This window comes from Centrocercus urophasianus, unplaced genomic scaffold (assembly GCF_019232065.1).
Source record: "Centrocercus urophasianus isolate 14NV4802_14NV808 unplaced genomic scaffold, USGS_Curo_1.0 seq_14, whole genome shotgun sequence".
NCBI classification, from domain to species: domain Eukaryota; kingdom Metazoa; phylum Chordata; class Aves; order Galliformes; family Phasianidae; genus Centrocercus; species Centrocercus urophasianus.
This window is the reverse complement of record NW_024884586.1, coordinates 22,273,561-22,287,425: the sequence shown is the minus strand read 5'-3', so window position 1 is coordinate 22,287,425 and position 13,865 is coordinate 22,273,561. Positions and strand designations below refer to the sequence as shown.

Below are 13,865 nucleotides of genomic sequence, written 5' to 3'. Positions count from 1 at the left end.
TCAGAGTTAAATGATAAAGTTGTAAACGGTTAAACTGAAGAGAAGAGAGATGAACAATGGAAAGGTATCTGTTTAGACTTTTTTAGTGGCTTATGAAAGCCTTTCTATATTCTGGTTTTTTAAGTATAGCATTTCCTTTAATGCCATAGATAAAGATGTAGGCGGGCTAGCCTGAAAATCCAGGGGAGGGAATACAGAGTTTTGCTCACACTAAACTGCAGTGCTTAAGTCTGTGGTTCTGTGAAACACCGTGGCTGATGCAGACAGCCTGGTAAAGCTGCTCGTAAAGCCCGCTTACCTCTGCCGTTCCACACACCGCGTTCCGGGCCGCCTTCGCGCCTCAGCCCCCGCTCACCCACCCACAGGCGGGTTCTCAGATGTGAGCAAACGTGTTCCTTCCAAGCCTGGCTGGGGCCAGTCCAGCTTGTCTGTCAGCAGCGGTGCAGGGAGAACAGGGGGGATGAGGAGGAGAGCAGCGGTGAAAAGGGCCGGTGGCACAGGGTGCCTGGGCACGGGCCGGCAGGCAAACCGGTTCCGATCAAGGTGCGAAGCGCTCCCACAGAGATGTCCGAGCGGGGATAAAGAGGGAGCTGTGGCAGAATGACGGGGCATGAGTGTGGATGGGAACGGAGCACCGGCCCTCGACTAGAGCTGGGGCGGCAGCTCCTCTCCCCGCGCAATCTCGACGGCAGCCATTGGTGGCGCCCGCTGGAAGCGACCGTTGGAAGCGGCCCCGCCCCACCCGGCCGGCAGGGGGCGCGCGCGCTCAACCGACCCCATCCCGCCCCCGGCCTGTCTGGCGGCCAGCGCCGGCACGGCGGGAGCGCCTCCGCGCCTGCGCGCATCGGCAGGGCGGGGCGGGGATTGGAGGCCGGAGCTGGGAGCGGGCGGGGCGGACCCGGGCCGGGGCCGGCGGCGGCTGCGCAGCTCCACGGGGGCTGCGGCCGGGCGTCTCCGCGGACTCGGTAGGGAGACTCCGCGGGAGGCTGTGACTTCCAGCGGACGACTCGGACGGAGCGTGTTGGCGGCGGCGATAGCTGCAGCAAGGAAAAAAAAAAGGTGAGCGCAGCGCAACGCCCGGCGTGCGAGCAACAGGTCCCGTCCGCGGAGCCGCCGGACCCGGGAGCCTCCCCGCGGCGCAGGCCCGCCGTCCGGCCGGGCCGGAGCCGAGCGGGTGGCGAGGCTGAGTCGAGCTCGGGGGCTCCGCGGCGATCCCCGCTCTCCGCTGGCTCGAGCTGCGCCGTGGCCCAGGAACCCAGCCCGCGGGGGCCACTCGGCTACAGGTGTCTGTGCCGCGGGCGCTCGCAGCCGCTGCACGCAGCGCGGGGGCGCCCGGGCCGGGCCGGGCTGGCTTCTGGGAGCCCACTGGCCCGGATCTGCCGGCTGGAGGGCCGAGGCCGGGAGGAAAGTGCCCTGCCTGTGTGTGAGACGACGCGTGTGCTCGCGTTCCGAGGTCGGAAACTCTTGCACGTCTGATCTGCTGGAGGCGCTGCGCTGCGGAGTGATGCCCCTGTGGAACGTCGCCCTGTGCTGTGTTGGAAAGGTTTGCGGGGTCAGATTGAATTAGGTGCTGTAGGTACGACTTCCAGTGTGTTTTATGCCGTTTAGTGGCTCAGGAAGCCCGTAAGGATTGCGTTCTTGTGGCGGCAGTGCTCTCCTGACTGAGGAGCCTCGTTGTGTGCGGGCAGCAACAAAGAGCGTGGAGACTAGGAGCTCCTCCAGTCGGACGGTACCGACCGAAACTTGAGTTTGTGGGTATGGCCTTCTGGTAAACCACTGGCTTTAACAGTGCATATACATATCCGTTTAAAATAACTTTCTTACTTATCTCTTCCATGAGACAGATCTCGGGGAAAAAAACATAATGAGGGATGTATTTGAGCATCTATTAGTGTTTTTGAGTGATAATTCTTAAAGCCACTTAAATGGAATTACTTGAGCGTAAACTAGCTACGTGGTTGACTGGCTATGACAAAATACTTGCATTGGTGTTGACATTTGGATGTCTGTAGGCAAACTTCTAAAGAAGTTCTGGTGTTGTTGTAAATGCCCTCTGGCTCAGTGTGCAGCTTCTTGTGCTTTCTAAAAACCTTTCTTCTGGAGGGTCGAGATGCTTTTCCTGAATTTCTTAAAAATGGGGTAGTTTTTGATTGCTGTTCGAGCCTGGCTGTGTTTTATACACATTAACTGTCTTCCGACATGCTGTGGTCCCAAAAGCCCTCTGTATTTCACGTGTTAAAAGGTTAATTAATGGTTAGTATTGTAGGTGGATTAATGAGGCATCAAATATTTATATTGCAGCACTTTGAACCAGCGTAGTAGATTGTTAAATTTAATTAACATGTCTGTTATTACAGTAATACAGAGTTAAGTGCTAGTACGTGATCACCTAACTCTTCTCAAAGTAATGCTTCTAAACTTCACATCCAGTGCTTCTGATGTTGCTTTGAGTTCTGTAGAATGGCTATGGACAGTAGTGCTTGGTGCAAAGATGATGATGGCTTTACGTGGACCTCACTGAAACTAGTTTCAAAAGAACTGAGCTTACTTAAAAATGTAAATGGAAATATTTCTTCACTGAACCGATTTACTGCCTTCGGAATTCGGAGTAGTTGCTCAGGCCGTTGAGGAGTGTCAGATGTCTTTCATTACCACAACAATACCTGATATAGAAACACTAAACAAGGTTACAGAGGTTACCATTCATATCGAGGGTTGTGGACACGGAACACTTCATGTAGTCTGAAGCTTGTAAGGATCTGTTTTGTATATGCGTAACCATATTTTTTAACACCCAATTTGGTGCTTTTTAATTAAAATCTCTTGCTGGAGTTCAAAGCTGCAGTTTTTTAAAAATCCCGCAGAATTTTCAGATGTAAATTGTGTTGGGATGTCAAAGAATGGCTCTTAGCACCGAGTATTAACAGTTCTGACTACCTGTTTCAGCTGTTCATTTTTTTTTTTTTTTTTCCCAGTTTACACTTGTGATTAACAAGCGTTCTTTTACAATGTTGGGCTTTCAGAATGCTGTAGGCTAAGATTTCCAGCGATTTGCTACTTCTTAGGTGGCAGGATCCATGTTTGTATTCATTTGCTGTGGTTTAAATCCTTCAGTATTCTAGCAACGGCCTTCTATTTTCTTTCTTTATTTTGATTTTCTCAGTGCGATAGGTAGCTTTGTGGAAGGGCTCGACATTATGGTTTTTGGAACAGTAGTGTAATTACAACTTTGGTCATTCATTAGAAAGCCTCAATGTATACTTGTAAATATTAATTAAGTACCGTTGTGTTGTTTTCCTTCTATTAATGAACAAACAGTTGCTGGTACACCTGTGAGTGCAGAAACTGTTTTCAGGGGAGTGTTCAGTGATTTAACATTGGGTACAATGGCTGGTACCATGTTTTATTATAGTGTGGCTCAGTTTTTTAGCAATTGTGACAGAAGTGGTTTGTCTGTGCGTTCTCCTTCCTGCACTTTCAATTTAGTTATATTATAAAATGTTTTAGGTGTAGTTATTTTAAAATTTTATTTTAAAATTCCAAAGAGGAAAAACTATTAAAAAACTGTAAATATCTGTGTAGTAGTTCAGATACCACGCTATTTGAAAGTGAGCTTTGTGGCTTTCTGGTTGTTTTTTTTTGTTGTTGTTTTGTTTTTAAATGGAAACGATAAGCTGTGTGTACCTATAGGTAAAGAGATGCTTATACAGCAAAGGTGTTTAATTGCAATTAATACAAAGCTGTGTAGGAAGAAAAAAAGGCCCAACTAGATGTTTGCATCAGCTACGTTAGAAAGTAAGTAGTTACTGTTGGTAATGCAGAATTGTACAAGGAATGGTTCTGTTCTTTAAAGTGGGAAACACAGTGAGTTTGAGTACCTGGGCAATACACTGAGGTTTGGGTTCAAATCCTTCAGCTATCTGGGAGAACTTACAACCTACATCTGTCAGTTCCAAAAGGAATGCCTTACGTGCCAGCCTGGTGGGTCTTGTGTTGTGAGACACTTCCCAGTGCCAGCCAGTTTTGTTCTTGAGGGAGTAATGCTTGGGAAAGGACTGTCTGGCAGGAGGTGTGGTCAGGCACAAAATGATGATGTGAACCCATGTTCCTGCTTGTAGTCACAGTTCTGAATGATGAGGAGGAGTATTTTATTGAACATGATCCTAAATTCTGGGAATTATTTGTTTTCAAGCTTTCTCTTTAGTTGTATTCTCGGCTAAATTTGCCAGTTCTTACAGATGATGAGCCTGACATTTGAACAGCATCTATAATTTGCTCTTGATGTAGAGGGGAGCTTGGTTGGTTGTCTGTGAGCTAAGCCTAGTAGGTGGCATGACATTTGGATTCTGTTGTGGACTTTATTCTTTCTTGTTAGATGCCAAATAATTAGACACAGAAATAATTTAATCATATGTGCAATTACCTGTTACATAAAGATCGCCTGGATGCCTTGTTTCCTGAATTTATTTGCCTAATTGCATCATCTGTCTGTTCTGGTAGGCCGTAAGTGTCTTACAAAAAGTGCTGAGTGAGAAATAGTTACTGTGGTTTTATGCTAACAATTTTAGTTGTTGATTTTGGTTTAATTTTTGTATTTAATTTTTTTTTTTTTAATTTATTCTCTAGAATTAGAGAACAGTCTTGACAATTGGAGCACGTGATAGTGCAGCTCATGGCTGATAACTGTAAACTTCAGTATTCTTTTGCTATGCTTTATCAGCACTAAAAATGAACTCCCATCTCCCTGAAAATTCTGAAAGAACAAAAGGTGATAGATGGACATTCTGGAGAAGGAGATTCTTTAGAGAAATAAGATAGAAAACAAACTGTAAATTTTATCCTTGTCTTGATTTATCTTCTGGAGAAGTCTGGGAACAGACAACTCACAGACCCTCATAGGTGCTTTTGTGGGAAAAAGTAATTCAGTACTGGATGTGATTTCTGATAAGGTTATTTTAGAAGTGGTGGGAGAGGTAAATGATCTTTTACAAGAGGCATAGAGGTACTCAAATATTGTATAGTCAGTGCGTCAGCATCTAAAGCATGTAACTGTATTTGGATCAGCTGTTGCATGAATAGTCAATATGAATTTTCGTTGTCACAGTGTGAAGTTCTTCAGTGGTATCTTCATGCTCTGAAGTGTTGAATTCAGCATACCTGAATCCTTTAATAACCAGGAAGTGCCAGTGCAACCTCAGTAACTGCTCTTTGGCCTGGCAGTGCCTGCTGGGAGCTGAACATATGCATTCCTGCCTTAGGGCTGGAAAAGAAGTATTCAGCTTGTAGTGTTGAGATGATTAGTTACAGAATTCTGTTTACAAATAGATGTGATCAAAGGGGGACAACATATATACTGCCTAAGAGTGTTACTTAATTGAGTAGTATGCTGCTTTAAATGTTTCTGGTGATACATATACAGATTATTCTTAGCTGTATAATGGCATATGAGTGGCTGGCACTTAATGAGGTATAGGAAAAAATAATCAAACTTGAAGTTCATCTTGTTCAAGGCTAAAAAGCAGGTAAAATGTAACTGGTTTGATGCCTTGGTAAAAATGCTGTTAAGAGAAAGAACTTCACTTGATGTTTCCCTAGGGCCAGTTCTTGGTCTCTGAGTGACAAAGAGATCAGTCAGTTGAATATTAAAATGTAAAAACCAAGTGTTTTGAACTGAGATGATCTTCACAATCAAGGACAATGAAGGTACATGCCTTGGTAACTAATTCTCTATTTATCACTTATTTAGGAGCTGGTCTTTGGTGCAGCAAAGGAGTATCCTAGAGAGAGAAGCATCTTTTTTCTTCATGGCAGTTAGGGTACTGAGTTGCTAAATTCTATAACACAGTGGATATCACGAAAACTTTGTTTTTACACTATGATGTCACTGCATGTAAAACTCATGCTTGACCTTAATATCAGATGATTCAGTGTTCCTTTACTGTCCTGATGGAAAATTAAGTCACCCGTGTTTATCGCCTTTAATCAAATTGCTCTTGCTTTGTGTGCTACTGCTAAGGAAAGTTGAGATAAGTTAATCATGGTTTAATGCGCTGTATCTTGTCTAAGAAAACTTAAGCTGCTTTTGTAGAGGAAAAAGAAAAAAGGTTAGATGACTGCATTGTGTTTAATAGATGTTAACTGCAAATCTGATATTGGCAAAAAGTTGTTTTCAGAGAGCAGTCTCTCCCAGTGTCTGAAAGGACGTGATGTCAGCAGACAAACAGTCCTGTGTTAGTGGGAGAATATAGTATTAGTGGAAATCACGTGCTCTCTGCAGAATCTGTAGGATCAAGAAGTGATGGAATAGCTCAGTGTCAATATGCAATAACATTTACATTTTGTTTAAATAGTATTAGAAGCTTTCAACTGTAGGGAAGAGAGTGAAAATTGAACTGGATAGGTATTTAAAGGTGGTGATTGATGTTGTGGGATAATTAAACATAATGCAAGCTTGTACCATTTCTTTTTTTTTTTTTTTCCAGTAATCAAAATGTGTTCTAAATCAGTAACCTAATTACTTACAGGGAGGAATTAGCACAGTCCCTTAGAGTAAATGAGGTAAAAGCTGATCAGGTTGGTATTGCCTTGTTTGTTGGGCTGCCTAAATGACTTAGGAGCCCAGTAGTATTTATCTGGGTTTTGACCAGCGGAATAGCTTTTGTCTTTATTTTTTTTTAAGAGCTGTAAACAGCGCTAAAAGTCTGTTTGAACCTAAGTTCTTAGTAGATTAGTGGATCTCTTTTACTGAATTATCACCTTGATTCTTGCCCATTCTTAGACTGTTAAGTGTGTGCTGTTTTCTTAATTCAAGATTTGGTGGTCATCAATTGATTCTCCACATAGCATGTTCCTTCAAGCTGTTATGAGCACTAGCTGAAGTGGCTACTTACCTGACTTCAGTGGGAAGAGGAGGAAGGAGTCACTCCAAGACTTCTGCAGTCTAATAGGCACTTTCTGACCTTATATTTCTTCTTCATTGACTCATCAAGCAAGATAAAAAGATTAAGGACTGAAAGTATCTTAAGAAAAGCTAGGAATCCAAAAAAAGTAAATGGCACACATCCTGCTTCCCAAAAGAAAAAATCACGAGGGTGTTTTTAAGATAACAGAATGGGCAGAAAGCTTTTCAAGGACTGGTTATTTCAATGTATTTTGTAGGTTGCTTCTTTCTTTAAGTTTTGCCAGATTTCAAGTAAGGAGAGGTCAGAATGATGTGCAATGAGAGCTATTTCTTCTTGGCTGAGAAAGAGAACGCTGCACCTGCTTATATGATGTTCTGAAGTGACAGCTAAATGTTACTTTGGCTTACAGCTTATGGAGTCATTTTTAATTTATATTGTTTGTACTTTGATATCAATACATTGTTTGGACTAGTAAGCCTCTTGCTATTAGGGAGTAGTTATATGATCAATTTTGAGTAGTCCTGGTATATTGATTTTCCTTAGATCTTTCTGTTTATTGTGGACTTGTGTTTTTGCTGTTACTGTTTTTTTGCAGCTTTTCTATTGGCTTTTTTTTTTTTTTTTTTTTTTTTTTTGTTATCTTGAATTCTCCACTTTGCAGTCCTTCAAAGACAAGTCATTCTCAGTGCTGGATCTCTAAATAGACAATACAGACAATATTAACAAGGAAACAAAGGTTTTCTATGTTGGACCATAGCTTTCCTACACCCTGATAAGTCTTACGACCTTTTGCTTTCTCCTTCCCATCAAGTTTGGTGCTTTGTCTGAAGGTTGGCTTGGCCTGTAAAACAGTAGCTATACTTAACATTTCATTTTGTGGTGCTGTCTGTGTTATTTATATCTTCTGATGCTTATATTATATAAAGTCTCATTACGACTTTTATTTACTTCTTCTATTTCTGTGGTAAATTTCTCTGTAAGAATGAAGTTACACAGGAACATTGCTCTTTTTATGAGGCATAATGACATACTAGTCTAGTACAATGAGAAGAGGAACTCTCTGGCACTGAGCTAATTTTTAGCAAGTGCATGGTGAGATGACTAGATGTCTACGAAGTGTAATAAAATTGAGACCTCCGGTGTCTTCAGAACTGGTAAGAAAGTTATTTTTGACCCTGGTGTCTGTTTGTTATATGTTGTGTAGAGTGCCAGCCAGAAAACTAGCAAAATGCTGAATGTATCTGGAAGGGCATCAAGGTGCCAGAAGACATCCCAGTGCAGCTATGCGAAAGCCCTGCTATCTTCACTCCGGTTCAGGTCTTTGCATTTTAGGAGTACATAGCAGAATAAAAAGAAAGATGGAAAAGGGCATTGAAAACACTGAAGGGATGGAGCCTTCTCAGAAGAAATCAGAAAGATGAAATTTGTTTGAAGAGAAGAAGGCTGGAAGGGAATGTGTTGGAGATTTAAAAAAAAAAAAAAAAAAAAAAAAAAAAAAAAAAAGCAGAGGGTAATGGATGATTAAGTACAGCATGACATTGATTAAAACTACAGGTTTGAAACAGCTGAAAAGAGAAAACCTGGTACTTTACGTAGTGGGTAGTGAATGGCTTTTATTGCCATAGGAACATATGTAAGCACCCAGTGTCACGTTCATACTGATTCCTTGACCATGTTTGATGGTTCATATTTGAAAATGTAGCATTGATGTCTTTAACAAAAAAAAAAGCTGATGGATGCACAGGTTATCACTTAACAGTATGTCTGGTTGCCTCAATCAGACGGCTAGATGGACCATTTGTCAGGCCCAGTAAGGTATGTCTGAGATTATCCTGAACAACAGGAAATCTAGTTTTATGGCTTACTGAAATTTGTTCTGTACAAATATGGCAGATAATCCCAACTAGATACTGTACTGCATTGGGCTGTAAGCATGTAATGTATGTAACAAGCTGGAGCTGAATGTATTTATTTCGTTTAATGGAAGTGAAGAGCTGGGAGATCAGAGCAAAGAAGAATCAGAATCTAAATATCTCAGTCTGTCTATTTGGTAACACACTCGAAGTTCGCCTGTGAACTCCTGTCTTCCAAAGCGTTGTATTTTGATTTGTGGAAGGTTGGTGGGAGGAACAACCTGCAGAGCTGGACAGAAAGGCCTAATAAGTATGTGCAGGCTCTTTTTGAAACTTGGAGTCTACTTCCTGGCTGATCGGTGGTGGTTGTAATTTATAAACCTCACGTGAAATGTTGTGTGTATTTAACCATAATGAAAAGTACATGGGTAACAACCGCACAATACAGATTTCAGTTGTGTTTAATAGGTTTTGTGAAATCTGAAATGCCACCTCTCTGGAAGTGAAGTATTGAAGATTTGTGTATGATTTTATTTAAGTGAAGAACTTGAGTTGCAAACCTGCATTAATGTATAAGCCACTTTTAGACTTCTGGTGAGAACTTCATGTCGGTGAGAACTTCATAAGGTTTCTCCCTCTGTCAACATTTTTGAAGTCTTTTTTGTACAAATATTTAATGACTGCAGCTGCATACCTATGTGGCTGAGTAGTGAGTGCAGACCAGTGTTGTGTTCCGTCCTAAGTGCGCATTCTTGTCAAGTCTTAGAAGGATATTTAACACTGTTCTATTGGTGTTCGAGCTGTTTATGACTTCTGTAGTTGGGACTTGATGTGACAATTAAAATTCCATGCAAGACTTCAGTTCTTGGATTTTAAAGCTAATTTGAAGTTCAGTATTCAGCCTTTAAGGCGCATAATATGACTAACAGATCCTGTTCACCTTAGCGTGTAAACTGTTAAGCAATTAGTAATTATTTTTCCTCACTTTTTTAGTATTTATTTTCTTGACTGGATTTGTGATGCATCTGATTCTAGCTACTTAGTGAGACACTTGCTTAGCTTGCAGTTAAACCATAGCAGTTCTTAACAGGCTTGGTGATTTCTCTTAGCTTTTCACATTCAGCTCCTCTGCTTCAGTTTGTCATTTGCAGGCATGGCCAAAATGCTAGTTCCCAAGTCATTTAAGTTAATAGTGTGAGGTCTAAGGGAGAGAACCCAAATAAAAGATGCCCAAATAAAAGACACAGTACAGAAGTGGCTGAGGTGTCAGCACACATTGCCTTCTGGTAACTCTGCTTTTGAAAGGATCAGTGATTTCTGATGGGAGCAGAGTCTACAGCTGAGAATAGTAACTTAATCTGCTACAATGAGATTTGTTAGAACTTGTCTATCAACATTGTTAAGCTTGCTGTCCCTCAAGTTCAGCCTATTATGCAGCATTATTTTCTTCTTTTTTTGGAAAAAAAAAAAAAAAAAAAGAGGAAAAGTAGTAATTTTTTTAATGATTTCCTTGCAGCAAATTCTGTCTCTGACTTCACACCTGTACTTCGAGAAACTTAGAAACAATCCAGTTTATTACTACTGACCATTACACTATTCTAGGTTTTGAAATTTAATTTATTATTATATTAGCTTATTTTTACAGTTATATTTCAGAGAAGTTGTATTTGGAGGTTAAAATTTGCACTGGCTTAGTTTTCTATGTATGTAGTATAGCAGAAGGGCGTTACGTTCATTCAGTATGTACAGCCACTGAAACAAACAGCCAAACTGAAAGCAAAATAGACATCAGTTGAAAAAACGAAAGAAGATCCATCAGCTTATTACTTGCAGTAAGACTCTGAAATACTGTGTTATTTGAATAGAGGCTTAAAATTTAGGGGAACAAGAAGTCTACAGATACAGTTCATTGGCTTAGCTTGTTAAAATTCATTAAACTAGTGCACATCCAGTATTTGTGTTCAAAATTCCAGAACTGTTCTTCAAAGAGCAGTAAGAACATGCTTAGAATTATTTCAGTTAGAATGTGAAAGTATTCATAAATCTCACTCATTTATCTCACTGATTTACCTCACGTATTAAGTTCTGATGTCAATTTGTTGGATATTGGGTTTTTTTTCCTGCAACTTGATGTATTTTTAGACTGGGTGTTGACTAAATGCCTGGAAATAATGATCCCTACTTTTATACAGGTAAAATTTTATGAACGTAGAATCAAAACAAAAAAGGTTGCAAGTGCTGATTCTCCAGAGAAATCTCGAGAGTAAAAATTTTCATTGTCTAAGGTGAAATATCAGCCAGATTCAGACTGTAAATACATCCCAAGTTGTTAATATTGATGGACTGGGTAAATGCATGTGAATCTTTTGGTTCTAGATCAAAACTTCTGAAAGTAATGAATGAAATCTGACTGTCTGCATTTCAAGCTGTGTGATACCTGAACCTTCTTAGTATAGCTCTATTGCCTGACTGCAGGAATAGGTACTGCTACTGCCTTGGTAGCAATGGAGCTTTATTCCAGTCTGCTTGCATTGCTGAGAGGATTGGTGGTTTGCGGAAACCAGAGGAATACAGTTCCTCACTAAACACAGTCTTTAAGTTGAATGGAATAAAACCATTTTATTAAACAGTGTCTCTGTTGAGCAGGGTATGTCAGAAGGACCAGTGGTTGCTTTGGTTCCGAAAGCTGTGAATGTCTTCACCTTTAAAAGCAAAGTCCAGAGATGTGAGTTGGAAAATAGAAGGCGTTATTGTAGGTGTTGGGGTTTCTCAGCAATTTGGCTTTTTTTCACTGAGAATCACTGATGGCTGCTGTCTTATTATTTTCAAATGAGCTTAAGGTATAACCTGAACTAAATTGTGTTGTAGCAATATAATTTGAAGTGGTAAAGTAGAAGTAATGGAGAACAAATATCCATATCCCAACATTTGTTAACTCTTATTTACGTGATGGTATGATTTAGAAGCTCTGTCAAGACTCGTAGAAAATCAAAATTACCTGCTTCTGTTTGGCTCACGAATAGTTGATTTGGTACTAAAGATGAAACCGGTGGCCAGACTTACCAGCTGATTGCTGAATAATTGGCATGCAAACTGTGGCAGCTTTTGTTCAGGAAGTCAGTATTTTTCAGATGTTATTTGAAAAAGTGACTGCACTTTTATGTGCTTGGTTTCCAAATGAGATGGTAAAGTCACTGCATCGTTCTTGGATTGTTCAAGAGAATGTATGTAGATTGTGGTGTTGGTTTTTCTCTAACAAAAAATCTCAGTAATTAAATGCTTCTTTAGCGTGTTCTCACTCTGTAAAACCATAAAACATAATCTTGCAACCTTGCATTATTTCCTTCTATCGTTGCACAGAGTGCATGTTACAAGTGCTCAGAGGGAGTGGAAGAGAAGAAAGTGATCTTCAGTGCTGCTGATGGAGAACCTCTGTGAGTCGTTAGAACAGTTATTAGAGGAGCTTTTTTCAAGTGAGGCGCTAGTGTTGATCACAGAGTACGTGCTGAGTGAGGAGATGCTGTGACCTGCTAGGCTGATTAGAAAAGGAGTACTGCATCAGAGTGCAATGCTATCTTGGTTATAAGCTGAAGTAGGAAGAATTGCAGTTCCAAAATTTATTTTACTGACTTAGAAGGTGGCATTTCAATTCTCAGTTAAAATTCTGTATTAATCGAATTTTCAGTATACCCAACTGAAAGACTGTATTAAACAGCTTCACTGTTAGTATGATAGCATGCAGTATCATATACTGACAGTTGTATGTAGTAGTGAGCAGAGATTTTAAGGCCAGTGTCCAGATGAGCTCACAACCTGGGCGAGCTGCTGCAGAGCCCTCTCAGAGTTGGACACAGCATTCCATTGTATGAGAGCCTTGTTACTTTTCTTTATTTGTGATTAGCGTGGTTATCAAGGAACAGGCAGAAGCTCTATTCAGTGTGGTTTATTATTGTCCAGGCACTGATAGTTGTGATGGATCCAGGCAGGTCAGTGTCATCTATTAGTTTTTTTTTTTGTTTACTCTGTCCCATCCTCCAGTGTTGTATCGGCAGTCACTGCCGTTACACAAAGCATCCCAATCCCTTCTGACTTGCTGGGAATGTTGACTGAAACCTTTCTGTTGCAAATTTAAAATGTATTCTATCGCAGCCATCATGTTGAATGGTAGGTGGAAAATTGTATTAGAAAACTTGATTTCAGTCATGTCAGACCTCTTGATTATATTTACTCACCCAGTCCTATGGGGATTCTTTTTTATTTATTGATTGAAAAGTATTTGGATGTATTCTTTGTTCTTTCACAAATATTTGGATCCTTTTGTGTATTGTCCTCAGTAAAATCTTGAGGTCACATCTTTGGTAAGCAAACCATTTTCTGCTCTAACTCTTGTTGAATAGCCTGTTGTTTGTTAAATTAAAAGTGTGTGATTTAACTTCTGTAGGCTGTTTCTTATCTGTGCATACCTTTTGTGTACTTCCTTACTTTGTTTCACATGCAAACAAAATCACAGGCTGGGCCTCTGGAGGTCATCTGGTCCAACCCCTTTCCTCAGGCACCTTGGTGCGTCCTGGCTAACTAACAGTACTGATTTCAGACACTTTTGGCTCTTTCAAAGAGAATGAGCAAAAACTGTTCCACATGAACTTATGCCTTGTTTGGTTTGCGTGAGAAAGACCTGAAGCTTTCCAACTTCTATGAATTAAGTTGGCTGATTTATTTTAATAGAGAGTAGCATAGTCTTTTTAATAGAGAGATATTTTCCCCATAATGTGACCTAATACACTTGACAAAATACGACTGATAAGTAACTTGAAATAATCTGAAACAAATCAGGTAGACTGCTAAAACAGTAGTCTGATATGCTTTGGATGGCATTAGAGGACTGCATTTTAAGTGATATTCATAGTTTTCATGTTTGGCAGGATGCGAAAGCTCCCGGGTGTAAGTGGAACCTTACTTTTCTAATCCTAGTCCTAATTCCACAGTTTTCAAACTGAGAAAGCAGGTAGCATTCACTGTCATCTGGATTTTTAATCTGACATGCAGGGAATACATTTGTCTCTTAATTCCTGTTTGTTACCTTTGGGTATTTCTGTCTTCCTGAATCTTC

The 13,865-nt window shown here is 40.6% G+C and overlaps 1 protein-coding gene across 1 annotated transcript in view; it reads left to right on the top strand.

Annotated features, from left to right (window-relative positions):
- The first annotated feature begins 932 nt into the window (after positions 1–932).
- PALS1 (protein associated with LIN7 1, MAGUK family member) overlaps positions 933–13,865 on the top strand; it is a 51,876-nt gene continuing 38,943 nt past the window's right edge. The window contains exon 1 of the mRNA XM_042814045.1: positions 933–1,059. The gene's annotated coding sequence lies outside the window, so the exon portion shown is untranslated. The remainder of the gene's footprint in view (positions 1,060–13,865) is intronic.